The sequence below is a fragment of the Ursus americanus genome, chromosome X (assembly GCF_024610735.1).
Source record: "Ursus americanus isolate L20-20 chromosome X, mUrsAme1.1.p, whole genome shotgun sequence".
NCBI lineage: Eukaryota > Metazoa > Chordata > Mammalia > Carnivora > Ursidae > Ursus > Ursus americanus.
In genome coordinates, this window is record NC_142164.1 from 21,988,592 (window position 1) to 22,002,869 (window position 14,278).

General features: G+C 38.5%; 1 pseudogene; it reads left to right on the forward strand.

Moving 5' to 3' along the window:
* Nucleotides 1-212: 212 nt before the first annotated feature.
* Nucleotides 213-14,278, forward strand: part of LOC123787630 (actin-related protein T1-like) — a 66,967-nt pseudogene continuing 52,901 nt past the window's right edge.

Below are 14,278 nucleotides of genomic sequence, written 5' to 3' on the forward strand. Positions count from 1 at the left end.
ATACCACATAAATGACCTGAGAGCTTCTAAGTGTACCCTGAAGGAGACCTTTATCTCTTGTAGCTGCAGGGCTGAAATTGCTGAAAATCAAACACAGAACCTCATACTGCAACTGACTGAATTATATTGCAGTTTGAATTTCCAGTCTCATAAAGTGTCTACTGTTAAATTGAGGGCATTGATTAGGAAAGAGTGGGATCTAAGTTGGGATAATGACAAGTGGGCAGAGTAGAAGAGAAGAACCTGTAGAAGAGTTCTTTCCAATGCCAGTGGGCAGAGAAGAACCTGTAGAAGAGTTCTTTCCAATGCCAGTGAGATTGGCCATCTTAACTCAAGCAAAAATGACTTCCCCACTCCCACTGGCAGCAGTATCCCCATCCCAAGGGATATTAGCCTCTTTACCCAAAGTGATATCAACCTTTTCATCTCAAAATGATTAGATTAATGTGGCATTGCATGAAGAAATTGTAATGGCTTTACCTGAGGGAGTTGTCATGCAAGATAATGCTGATTCTCCTTATGACCCACCTCCACCATCCCTCTTGGTTTCTACAACTATAACTAGACTCAAGTCCCATCAGGCACCTAAAGATAAGATTTCAGCAAGCCCTTTAAATGTGACCCATGAGGAAGTGTGCTACACCCCAAAAGAACTACTTGCAGGTTCTAATGTACAGACAGAAATCTGAGGAATGTGTTTGAGAATAGATACTAAGAGTGTAGAATAATGATGAAAAAAACATAAAGTTGCATCAGGTAGAATTCTTGACATGAACTTACTAACAAAAGGGTCTGCATTTAATTTTGCATCTTGTATAGTTAGATAGGACCCTGATGGAGGCCCACCATGAGCAAATTGAAAATGATAGATATGCTTTGTTTTAATAGAGTAGTTGGGATTCAAAGGCTTAAGGGGATTGGGATGTGGGAAAGGATTTGTCAACTAAGGGTTACTCACCCACACTGGGAGGATCCAGAATACATACCTTTTACCAATACTATGAGAAATAAATTTGTGATGGGAAACATAGGCATCCCTGAAGAGCTCTGGGATCATTTTTTTCTAAGGTAGGACAGACTGCACAGTGGGAACTGCAATCACTGAATTGGGAAACCAGAATGCAATGGGAGAGTTCTTGGAGTGACTTCAGCAAAATGGTGCTGTAAGAATTTCTATCCCTTGACCTTCTCCCCAAAACATTAATTTGAGCAACTGTGTGCATGTAAAAATACATTCACAAGAGTGAAGGGGTAAACTTGAGGGATAAAAACAACTGGATGAAGATGAGAAATAAGAAAAAGACACATTGAGGGGCGCCTGGGTGGCATAGCAGTTAAGCGCCTGCCTTCGGCTCAGGGCGTGATCCCGGCATTACAGGATCGAGCCCCACATCAGGCTCCTCCGCGATGAGCCTGCTTCTTCCTCTCCCACTCCCCCTGCTTGTGTTCCCTCTCTCGCTGACTGTCTCTATCTCCGTCGAATAAATAAATAAAATCTTAAAAAAAAAAAAGAAAAAGACACATTGAGGATGTTAAGAAAGATAGAACTCCTATTACTCCTCCCCCAAACCTGGGCAGCCCAGCATGGAGACACATCCCTCATGAGAGAAGGAGAATAAAATGACCACTTGACTTCACTGTGGATTAAAGAGACTGCCCACCCCAAAACTAGGTCAAATCTTGCAGTCCTAGGTGGCTCCCTGTGGGCTCCCACAAACCCAGGGCACAGGCCCACACTAGCTCCTGCTTGCTTTGGTGGCCCCAGCGGGATCCTTGGCTCCTCTCAGACTCCTATGAACCCAGACCCTGGCTCACATTGGTGCCTGCCTACTTCAGCAGCCTAGGAAGCTTCTATGGCCCCAGGCAGCTTCCATGGCAGGGCTTCTCATGGGTTGTAAGGCCACAGGCTCACCCTCACATTTGCTGGCTCAAGAAACCTGAGGCATATCCCATAACAATAGGTTCCCTTCAGGATCCTGGGAATTCAGGCCCCTATCTCACCCAGTCACCAGCTGGCTTAATATAAGACGTAATGTAAGACTATATGTGAAATCCCAAACTGTAAAACTACTAGAAGATATCATAGGGAATCAGTTATATAATATTGGACTTGGGAATGATTTGTTGGATATGACACCAAAATCACATGCAACAAAAATATAAACAATTGGGGCTATATCAAATTAAAAAGATTTTGCACAGAGAAATGGTAAGTAAAATAAAAAGGCATTCTACAGAATGGGAGAAAATTTTTGCAAATCGTGTATCTTATGAGGGGTTAATATCCAAAATCTATAGGGAACTCATACAACTCAATAGCAAAATAACAAGCAAACCAATTTAAAAAAAAATGGGCAAAGGATTTGAATACACATTTTTCCAAAGAAGACATACAAATGGCCAATAGGTACATGAAAAAATGCTCAACAATGCTATTTATCAGCATTATTCTAACCCATTTACTGATTGACCTGAAAAGATGCTAGTTTTGAGTAAGGCCCAGAAGAGAAGGCTCTGCAACTAGTCTAGGCTGCTTCTGCTGTGCAAGCTGCTCTGCCACTTGAACAATATGATACCACAGGTCAAATGGTGCTTGAGGTATCAGTTGCAGGTAGGGATGCTTTTTGGCGGACCCCTATAGGTGAACCACAGTGCAAGCCTGTAGGATTTTGGAACAAGGCTTTGCCATCATCTATAGATAACTGTTTTCTTTATTATAAACAGTTCTTGGCATATTACTGGGCCTTAGTAGATACTGAATGCTTAACCATGGGACACCTGAATTGCCCATCATGAACTGGGTAAGCCACTTAGCCATAAAATTGGGCTTGCACAGCAGCACTTCATCATCAAACGGAGATACCACACACATTATCAGGCCCAAGCAGTCTCTAAAGGCAAATTAAGTTACATGGAAAAGTATCCAGAATGCCCATGGTCCTCATTCCTGCTACACTGTCTTATCTCTTCCAGCTTGAACCTATGGTCTCATGGCAAGTTCTCTAAAATGAGTTGACAGAGAGAGAAAACTCAAGCCTAGTTTACAGATTGTTCTGCACAACATTGAGGTACTTCCTGAAAGTGGACAGCTTCAGCACTGTAGTCCTTCTCTGGGACATCCTGAAAGATGACAGTAAAGAGAAATCCTCCCAGCTGGCAGAATTTTGAGCAGTATATCTGGTTGTTCACTTTGCTTAGAAGCAGAAATGGAGAGGCATACATTCACGAGCCATGTCCAGTGATTTGGCTGTATGGTTAGGGCTTTGGAAGGAACATGATTGGAAAATTGGGGGCAAGGAAATTTGGGGAAGATGTGTATGGTTAGACATCGCTGAATAAGTAATAAATGTGAAAATATTTGTGTCTCATGGGAATGTTCACTAAAGGGTGACCTCAGCCAAGGAAGATTTTAATAAACAAGTGGATAAGATAAAGTGGATAAGATAAACAAGTGACCCATTATTTGGATACAAATCAGCTTCTTTCCCTGGCCACCCATATCATTACCTGGCTGGTGAACAAATTGACCATAGTGACAGTTATGGAAGTTATTCATGGGCTTAAAAACATAGACTTCTATTAACCAACTTGCCTATGGCTACTGTTGAGTGCCCAATATGCTGGCAACAGAAACATACTGATTTTCCAGTATGGCTCCATTCCCTAGGATATCAGCCAGTACCTGCTAGTGTATTAATCACATTGGATTCCTTTCATCATGGATAAGACAGCATTTTTTTTCTTTTCTTTTTTCTTAAGATTTTATTTATTTATTTAACAGAAATAGAGACAGCCAGCGAGAGAGGGAACACAAGCAGGGGGAGTTGGAGAGGAAGAAGCAGGCTCATAGCAGAGGAGCCTGATGTGGGGCTCGATCCCATAACACCGGGATCACGCCCTGAGCTGAAGGCAGACGCTTAATGACTGTGCCACCCAGGCGCCCCATCAGCATTTTTTTTCTTGATGGAATAGATATTTACTGTGGATATGGATCTGCCTTCCATGCATGCATTGATTTTGCCAAAACTATTAGCAATGGGCTTACAGAATGCTTTGTTCACTATCATGTTGCTGAACTCACTTTATAGTAAAATAAGTACAACAATGGGTCCATGCTCATAAAACTCACTGGTTTTTACATGTTCCCCACCATTCTGAAACAGCTGGCTTGACAGAATGGTGGAATGGCCTTTTGAAGACTCAGTTACAGTGCTAGCTTCGTGGCAATACCTTGCAGAGTTAGGGAATGGTTCTCTATAGGCTTTGTGTTCTCTGAATCAATGTCCAATATATTTGCTACCCATTTACTACCATTTATTTAATAGTCAGAGTTCATGGATCCAGAAATCAAGGGCTAGAAATGGGTGTGACTCCACTCACTATTATTCCTAGTGATGCACTAGCAAAATATTTGCTTCCTGCTTCCATAACTTTATGCTCAGCTAGCCTAGAGATCTTAGTTCCAGAAGGATAAATGCTTCCACCAGGAGACAGAACAAAGATTCCATTGAACTGGAAGTTAAGACTGCCATTCAGCACCTCTGGCATCCTCATGCCTCTGAATCAAGAGGTAAAGAAAGAAAGGTGTTACAGTGTTGGCTGGGGTCATTGACCCTATCAAGGGGAAATTGGATTACTATTCCCAATGAAGGCATTAAAGAGTATGTCAGGAATAAGGGAGATCCATTAGGGTGTCTTAATATTACTGTAATCTGTGATTAAGGATCATAGAAAACTACAACAATCCAATCTAGGCAGGTCTAGTTATGGTTCAGACCCTTCAAGAATTAGTTTGAGTCATCCTACCAGATAAAGAACCACAACCAGTTGAAGTAAGGTGCTTGCTGAAGGCAAAGGGGATACAGAATGGGTAGTGGAAGAAGGTATTTATAAACATCAGCTACAACCACATAACCAGTTACAGAAAATAGTATTGTAATCGTCATAGGTATTCTCTCCTTATTTTGTTATGGATGCATTTGCATGTGTGTGTGTATGCACACAGTGTTTATTTCCTTACTTACTTACCATATATATCTGTTTTCTTTTACCTCTTATTCCATTATTATGTAACATAAGATGTATTGATGGTTTATATCATAGTATTTAAGTTATGAGATATCAAGAACAATGAACAATACTCAAGGACTTTACCTCCTTCTCTGGGGAAGGGGTTAGGGCATGTTCAGTTGTATGCAGGATAGTTGTATCATGTTAGGTGGGATTATGACCATTCTTGTGTTTATTGGGGGATTAAGTATGGTTTAAAGAGATATATATGGGTGCCAGAATAACTAGAGGTGGACTTGTAATGGTGACCTTTATGTGTCAACTTGACTGGCCATCAGGTGCCCAGATTAAACATTATTTCTGTTTTTCTTTTTCCTTCTGGGTGTTTATAGATGAAATTAGCACTTTATTTGGTGGACTCAGTAGAGTAGATTACTCTCTCCGATGTGGGTAGGCATCACCAACCCACTGAAGTCCTGAATAGAAAAAAAGACAGAGGAAGGAAGAATTTGCTATTTTCCCTTTCTCACTGTTGAGCTTGGACATCTCATCTCATCTGTCAAAATTGGGATTTACACCATCAGCTCCCCTGGTGCTCATGCCTTCAGATTCAGACTGAATTACACTCTACTGGCTTTCCTGAGTCTCCAGCTTGTGGATGGCATCTCATGGGACTTCTCAGCTTCCATAACTATGTGAGCCAACTTCTCATGGAGAACCCTGACTAATACTGTTCTTAAATAACTTTCAATTCAAGGTATAGAAAAAGACATGTGCTGTCTGGGATGGAAAGTTTTTTCCTCATTCTTGGCTCCTTCCATATATACTAATGATTTCACCCATTATCATAACACTCCAAGACATTCACTTCTTCCTCCGCAGTGAAGGAACTAGTATGGAAATGAATGAAGTATTGGCTAAAAATAAACTGGGCATGCTTGATTCAATTCCTTTTTTCCCTTTTCACTCTTGTCCTTCTAAACTCCACACCCACTTTGGAATCAGATTTTCCACAGGGGTCATTTGCTCTGCTTTCTTCCTACATGGCTTAATTTTTATAGGATTGGACTATACTAATGAAAAAATGGGCTTGGGGGGCAAATATAGTGAAATAAACAAAAAACTTGAAAAATATACAGAAAGTAGAATTTTGATACAAATATGTAGGTCAAATTAGAGATCATTTATGTTAGCTGTGGTTGAATGATGAGTCCACTGGCACATCACTGGGTTTCCAAAGACAGTAGAGTGGGTAGTGGGAGTGAATGTCCAGTGGAAATTGTTCTATTAACAGAATCCTAAGCAGATTTTTCCTTTGATACTATCTTGGGTATGACTTGGTTTCCTTGGTCTTCCAAGTTCATTTATGAACTATCTTTCGAATCAATTAATTTTAGATTTAAGTTAATCAAAAATGGTTTCTGTTTGGGACACCTGGGTGGCTCAGTCTGTTAAGCATCTGACTCTTGATTTCGTTCAGGTCAAGACCTCAGGGTAGTGAGATCAAGCCCCATGTGGGGCTCCACGTGGAGCTCTACACTGAGTGTGGAGCCTGCTTAAGATTCTCTATCTCTCTCTGCCCTTTTCCCCCACTTGCACATGCACGTGTGCACACTCTCTAAAAAAAAAAAGTGGTTTCTGTTTTTTGCAACGAAGAACCAAGTACATACAGTCACTTGTAAGATAAGGATACTATTAGTAGACACCTTGCAGAGTTGTTACTAGGATTTCATGAGAACCCTCATAAATTTTTAGCACAGTGTGTGGCATCTAATAAATGTTCTATAAATGTAATTTTAGACATGTACTATTTTGACAGATTTCAACAAATTTGTAAAATGAGAACAGACCCTAATCAGGGCAGTAAACATTATTCAAATGAATTATGTCATTTAGCACAGCCTGGCAAAACAGGGTAAATATATCAATATGTTAATTCCTGTTGTACAATGGCTGGCTAACATTTTGGTTTTGAAGTCACATTAAAACACAATGGATGATAAAATTATAGTTAATGATCAAATGGGTTAATTAAAATATGATATGATAGACCAATTTGAAACTATTATGAAAAATAAAAATGTTCCAGTTTAAGTACCTAAAGTAGTTGTTATAATAAAATATTGAATAAGCCTAGGTTAACGTTTCAAAGGCAAAATCTATATTTCCTATATACTTAGGAAATTCATTTTATGAAACAAAAATAATATTTGAAATAAATGAACTTTAAAAATTTAAGCAAGTTTATTCAAAGAGAAAACTACAGTTGATAAGAGAAATATACTGGTGCCCAGGATTAATTATATAAATTTTTATTATTTAATTAAGAGCTATTATTTTGTGTTTTACTCAATAACAAAGTATTTTATTGTTTCAGTAAAATCTAAATGTAGAAATCTAGGCTCAGGGCTACACATTATACATTAAAGAGTAGAGCTGTAAACTGTTTTGCAAATTAAAATTACACAGAACCTACTTCTTATGTTCCATAAATGAGTGAAACCATATGATAATTATCTTTCTCTGCTTGACTTATTTCGCTTAGAAGTAGGAAGATCGGTAGGAGAAGAAAGGGAAGAAGAAGGGGGGGGTAGATAGAAGGGAGAATGAACCATGAGAGACTATGGACTCTGGGAAACAAACTGAGGGCTTCAGAGGGGAGGGGGGTGGGGGAATGGGATAGGCTGGTGATGGGTATTAAGGAGGTCATGTATTGCATGGTGCACTGGGTGTTATACGCAAGTAATGAATCATGGAACTTTACATCAAAAAAAAAAATAAAAAATAAAAATAAATAAAATAAAATAAAATAATAAAATAAAATTACACAGAACCAAAAAGGACAATTTTTAAAAATTTTATTATGTTATGTTATTCACCATACAGTACATCATTAGTTTTTGATGTAGTGTTCCATGATTCACTGTTTGCTTGTAACACCCAGTGTTCCATGCACTACATGCCCTTCTTAATGCCCATCACCGGGCTAACCCATCCCCCCACTCCTCTCCCCTTTGAAACCCTCAGTTTGTTTCCTGGAGTCCATAGGCTCTCATGGTTTGTCTCCCCCTCTAATTCCCCTCCCCTTCATTTTCCCTTCCTTCTCCTAATGTCCCCCATGCTTGATTTTAAAAATTATACCTTATTTTGTGCTCTGAAATATCAAGCTGATCCATCTACATGGATCATGTTAATACAATTATCACCACCTTTCTTTTCATTTCATGCCAAGTAAACATTGTTTTTTTGTGTTTCTCGACTATTAAAGAACAGTGAAAACTGGGCTCACATTTCAGACATTGTGGTGCCACTGCATTTTTTATTGCATAGTAAAACACATTTATTTGAAGCACTTTGATAGTTTTCATAGATCATATCCCTCATATACTATACGTTACAGATTAAGTAGTAATTCACAAAAATTCTAGGAGGAAAAAGGTGAGGAAGCTACTGTGAGAGTAAATCTATGGTGTATGACTAATAGCAGTTAGGAATCTTTGACTAAGCATAGCAAGAGGTGAAATTACTTGGTAGTAGTCTGCAGTACCCCAAATCTCCAATTTGCCAAAATTTTGTCAATGATTGATAATTAAAATATGTAACAAAGTCTGACTTTAATAGTTAAACAGTTAGAGGCTCTCATTTTGTCACTTTTTTTCTTTTAGTGTAAACACTTATCATGCGATTGATGTTCTTCACAATTTTTTTCTTCACAATTTTTAAGGGGATGAAAATTCCCCATTTCTCCCATGCTCCAGCCCCTGACAGTCAACATTCTATCTTTATTTCTGACTTTGAATATTTTAGATACCTCCTATAAATGGAATCATGTGGTATTTGCTTTTTGTGACTGGCTTATTTCACTTAGCATGCCTTCCAAGTTCATTTATGTTGTTGCATATGGAATAATTTCCTTATTTTTTAATGTAGAATAATATTCAGTTGTGTGTACACAGCACATTTCCTTTATCCATTCATCCGTCCTGGTCTTGGCCATTGTGAATAATGTCACAGTGAACAGATAATTTTTGGAGATCCTGATTTTAATGCTGGATATATACCTAGAAATGGAATTACCAGATGATTTGATAGTTCAATTTTTAATTTTTTGAATAACTGTGTTCTATTGTGGCTGCACAATTTGACATTCCCACTAAAAATTAACAGTGTGCAAGGGTTCCAATTCCTCCTCATTCTCACCAACACATATTATTCTATCATGTATTATTATACATAATGTGATAATAGCTATCCAAACAGAATTGAGATGATATCTCATTTTGGTTTTATTTTGCATTCTGCTGATAATTAGTAATGTTGAACATGTTTTCACATATCTGTTAAATATTTACATATCTTTTTTGGAAAAATATCTATTCAGATCCTTCCCCATTTTTTAATTGGGTTATTTGCTTTTTTTTTATATTATGTTAGTCACCATACAATACATCCCTAGTTTTCGATGTACAGTTCCCTGATTCATTACTTGTGTATAACACCAAGCAATACGTGCCCTCCTTAATACCCATCACCAGCCTATCCATTCCCGCCCCCCGGAAGCCCTCAGTTGGTCTGCCAAGTCCACAGTCTCTTGTGGTTCACCTCCCTTCTATTTAACCCCCCTTTCTTCTTCCCTTTCTTCTCCTACCGATCATCCTACTTCTTATGTTCCATAAATGAGTGAAACCATGTGATAATTGTCTTTCTCTGCTTGACTTATATCACTTAGCATTATCCCCTCCAGTCCCATCCATGTTGCAGAAAATGTTGAGAAATCATTCTTTTGATGGCTGAGTAATATTCCATTGTACATAGAGACCACATCTTCTTTTTTTTTCTTTTTTTAAATTTTTTAAATGCTTTTTTATTATATTATGTTAGTCACCATACAGTACATCCCCGGTTTCTGATGTAAAGTTCAATGATTCATTACTTGTGTATAACACCCAGTGCACCATGCAATACATGCCCTCCTTACTACCCATCACCGGTCTATCCCATTCCCCCACCCCCCTCCCCTCTGAGGCCCTCAGTTTGTTTCTCATAGTCCATAGTCTCTCATGTTTCATTCCCCCTTCTGATTACCCCCCCTTTCTTTATCCCTTTCTTCCCCTACCGATCTTCCTAGTTCTCATGTTCCATAGATGAGAAAAATCATATGATAATTGTCTTTCTCTGTTTGACTTATTTCACTTAGCATTATCTCCTCCAGTGCCATCCATGTTGCAGCAAATGTTGAGAATTCATTTTTTCTGATAGCTGCGTAATATTCCATTGTATATATGGACCACAACTTCTCAATCCAGTCATCTGTTGAAGGGCATCTCGGCTCCTTCCACGATTTAGCTATTGTGGACAATGCTGCTATGAACATTGGGGTGCATAAGGCCCTTCTCTTCACTACGTCTGTGTCTTTGGGGTAAATACTCAGTAGTTCAATGGCTGGATCATAGGGTAGCCCAGTTTTTAACATTTTAAGGGACCTCCACACTGTTTTCCAGAGTGGCTGTACCAATTCGCATTCCCACCAACAATGTAAGAGGGATCCCCTTTCTCCACATCCTCTCCAAAAATTGTCGTTTCCTGCCTTGTCAATTTTTGCTATTCTACCTGGCATAAGCTGGCATCTCAGTGTGGTTCTGATTTGAATTTCCCTGATGGCTAATGTTTTTGAACATTTTTTCATGTGTCTGTTAGCCATTTGTATGTCTTCATTAGAAAAGTGTCTGTTCATATCTTCTGCCCATTTTATGATTTGTTTATATGTTTCTTGTGTATTGAGTTTGAGAAGTTCTTTGTAGATCTTGGATACCAGTCTTTTATCTGTAGTGCCAATCGCAAATATCTTCTCCCTTTCCGCGGGCTGCCTCTTAGTTTTTTGACTGTTTCCTTGGCTGTGCAGAAGCTTTTTATCTTGACGAAGTCCCACAAGTTCATTTTTTCTTTTGTTTCTCTTGCCTTTGGAGATGTGTCATGAAAAAGTTGCTGTGGCCGATGTCATAGAGGTTGCTGCCTATGTTCTCCTCTAGGATTTTAATTGATTCCTGTCTCACATTGAGGTCTTTCATCCATTTGGAAGTTGATCTTTGTGTATGGTGTAGAGAGTGGTCAACTTTCATTCTTTTGCATGTAGCTGTCCAATTTTCCCAGCACCATTTATTGAAGAAACTGTCTTTTTTCCACTGGATGTTTTTTCCTGCTTTGTCAAAGATTAGTTGCCCAAAGAGCCGAGGGTCCATTTCTGGGTTCTCTATTCTGTTCCATTGATCTATGTGTCTGTTTTTGTGCCAGTACCATGCTGTCTTGATGATCATAGCTTTGTAGTATAGCTTGAAATCTGGCAATGTGATGTCCAAAGCTTTCTTTTTCCTTTTCAATAATTCCTTGGCGATTCGGGGCCTTTTCTGGTTCCACACAAATTGAAGGGCTGTTTTTTCCAGTTCTTTGAAAAATGTCATTGGCATTTTGATAGGGATGGCATGGAAAGTGTGGATTGCTCTGAGTAGCATAGAGATTTTAACTATGTTTTTTCTTCCAATCCATGAGCATGGAGTATTTTTCCATATTTTTGTGTCTTCTTCAATGTCTTTCAAGGATGATTTGTAGTTTCTAGAATATAGATCCTTTACATCTCTGGTTAAGTTGTTTCCGAGATAATGTATGATTTTTGTTGCTATTGTAAATGGAATGGATTCCCTAACTTCTTTTTCTTCAGTTTCATTGTTCGTGTATAGAAATGAAACTGATTTCTGAGCATTGATTTTGTATCCCACCACATTACTGAATTGCTATATAACTTCTAGTAGTTTGGCAGTGCATTCTTTTGGGTTTTCCATATAGAGTATCATGTCATCTGTGAAAAGAGACGGTTTGTCTTCTTCTTCACCAATTTGGATACCTTTTATCCCTTTTTGTTGTCTGATTGCTGTTGCAAGGACTTCTAGTACTATGTTGAATAATAATGGCGATAGTGGAATTCCTTGTCATGTTCCTGATCTTAAGGGAAAGGCTTCCAGCTTTTCCCATTGAGAATGATAGTTGCTGTAGACTTTTCATAGATGGTTTTTCTGAAATTGAGGAATGTGCCCTCTATCCCTACACTCTGAAGGGTTTTAATCAGGAAACAACGCTGTATTTTGTCAAATGTTTTTTCTGCATCTATTGAGAGGATCATATGGGTTTTGACTCTTTTCCTGTAATATGATGTATCACACTGATAGACTTGCAAATGTTGAACCACCCTTGCAACCCAGGGATGAATCCCACTTGGTCATGATGGATAATCCTTTTCCTGTACTGTTTGATCCTATTAGCTAGGATCTTGTTTAGAATTTTGGCGTCCATATTCATCAGGGCTATTGGTCTGTAATTCTCCTTTTCGATGGGGTCTTTGCTTGGTTTGGGGATCAAAGCAATATTGGCCTCATAGAATGAGTTTGGTAGTTTTCCTTCTGTTTTATTTTTTGAAACAGCTTCAGAAGAATAGGTATTATTTCTTCTTTGAATGTTTGGTAGAATTTCCGGGGAATCCATCAGGCCCTGGAGTCTTGTTTTTTGGGTGGTTTTTGATAACTGCTTCAATCTCTTCATAATTAATCGGTCTGTTTAAAAAATCAATTTGTTCCTGTTTCAATCTTGGTAGTTTATAGGTTTCCAGGAAGGCATCCATTTCTTCCAGGTTGTTTAATTTATTGGCATAAGGCTGTTGATAAAAGTTTCTATGATCCTTCCTATTTCATTGTTGTTGTTTGTGACCTCTCCCTTTTCATTCATTATTTTATTAATTTGGGTCCTTTCTCTATTCTTGTGAATAAGAATTGCCAGTGGCTTATCCATCTTGCTTATTCTTTCAAAGTGCTAGCTTCTAGTTCTGTTGATCTCTTCTACTGTGCTCCTGGTTTCTAATTCATTGATCTCTGCTCTAATCTTGATCAACTGCTTTCTTGTGCGTGGATTAGGCCTATTCTTCTGTTCCAGCTCCAAGCTTCTTGAGGTGAAAATATAAAAACTGCATTTTAGATTTTTCTGTTCTTCTGAGTGAGGCTTGGATGGCTATGTATTTTCCCCTTAGTACCACCTTTGCAGTGTTCCATAGGTTTTGGACGGTTGTTTTTTTATTCTCCTTGGTCTCCATAAGTTGTTTAAATTGATTTTTGATTTCTGCATTTATCAAATCATTCTTGAGCAGGATGGTACTCAGTTTCCAAGTGTTTGAGTTTCTTCCAAATTTTTCCTTGTGATTGAGTTCCAATTTCAAAGCATTGTGGTCTGAGAATATGCAGGGAATAATTTCAATCTTTTGGTATCATGGTCTATTCTGGAGGACGTTCCATGTGCATTCGAATAGAATGAGTATTCTTTTGTTCTGGGGTGTAGTGTTCTATATATATCTATGAGGTCCATCTGGTCTAGTATGGCATTCAAAGCTCTTGTTTCTTTGTTGATTTTCTGCTTAGGTGATCTGTCTATTGCTGATAGTGGAGTGTTGAGGTCCCCTACTATTAACATATTTTTAGCTATATGTCTCTTTATTCTGGTTAAGAGTTGGCTTGTGTATTTTGCTGCTCCCCTGTTGGGGGCATAGATATTTATAATTGCCATATCCACTTATTGGTTACATCCTTTACGAATAATATACTGTCCTTCTCTATCTCTAACTACAGTCTTTAGTTTAAAATCTAATCTGCCTGATATGAGAATTGCTACCCCAGCTTTCTTTTGAGGTCCATTGGCATGAAAAATTGTTTTCCATCCCTTCACTTTCAGTCTGGATGTATCTTTAGGTTCAAGATGAGTCTCCTGTAGATAGCAAATCGATGGGTCATGCCTTTTTATCCAATCTGCCACTCTGTGGTGTTTTATGGCATCATTTAGGCCATTCACATTGAGAGTGATTATTGAGAACTATGATTTTAATGATGTCATGTTGCCTGTAAAGGCTTTGTTTCTACAGATTGTAAGTTTCTGTTCTGTATCACTCTTGATGCATTTTTACTTTTATAGAACCCCCCTTAATATCTCCTGTAGAGATGATTTCATGGTTATGAAATTGGTCAGTGACTGGCGATTCTGAAAGGTCCTTATCTATTCCATCAATTCTGAATGACAGCCTTGCTGGATAAAGGATCCTTGGCTGCATGTTTTTCTCTGAAAGAGCTTTAAAAATGCCCCCGCCCAACCCTTTCTCTCATTCCAGGTCTGTGTCGACAGGTCTGACATAATCCTAATATTTTTGCCTTTGTATGTGAGAAATTTCCTTGCCCTGGCC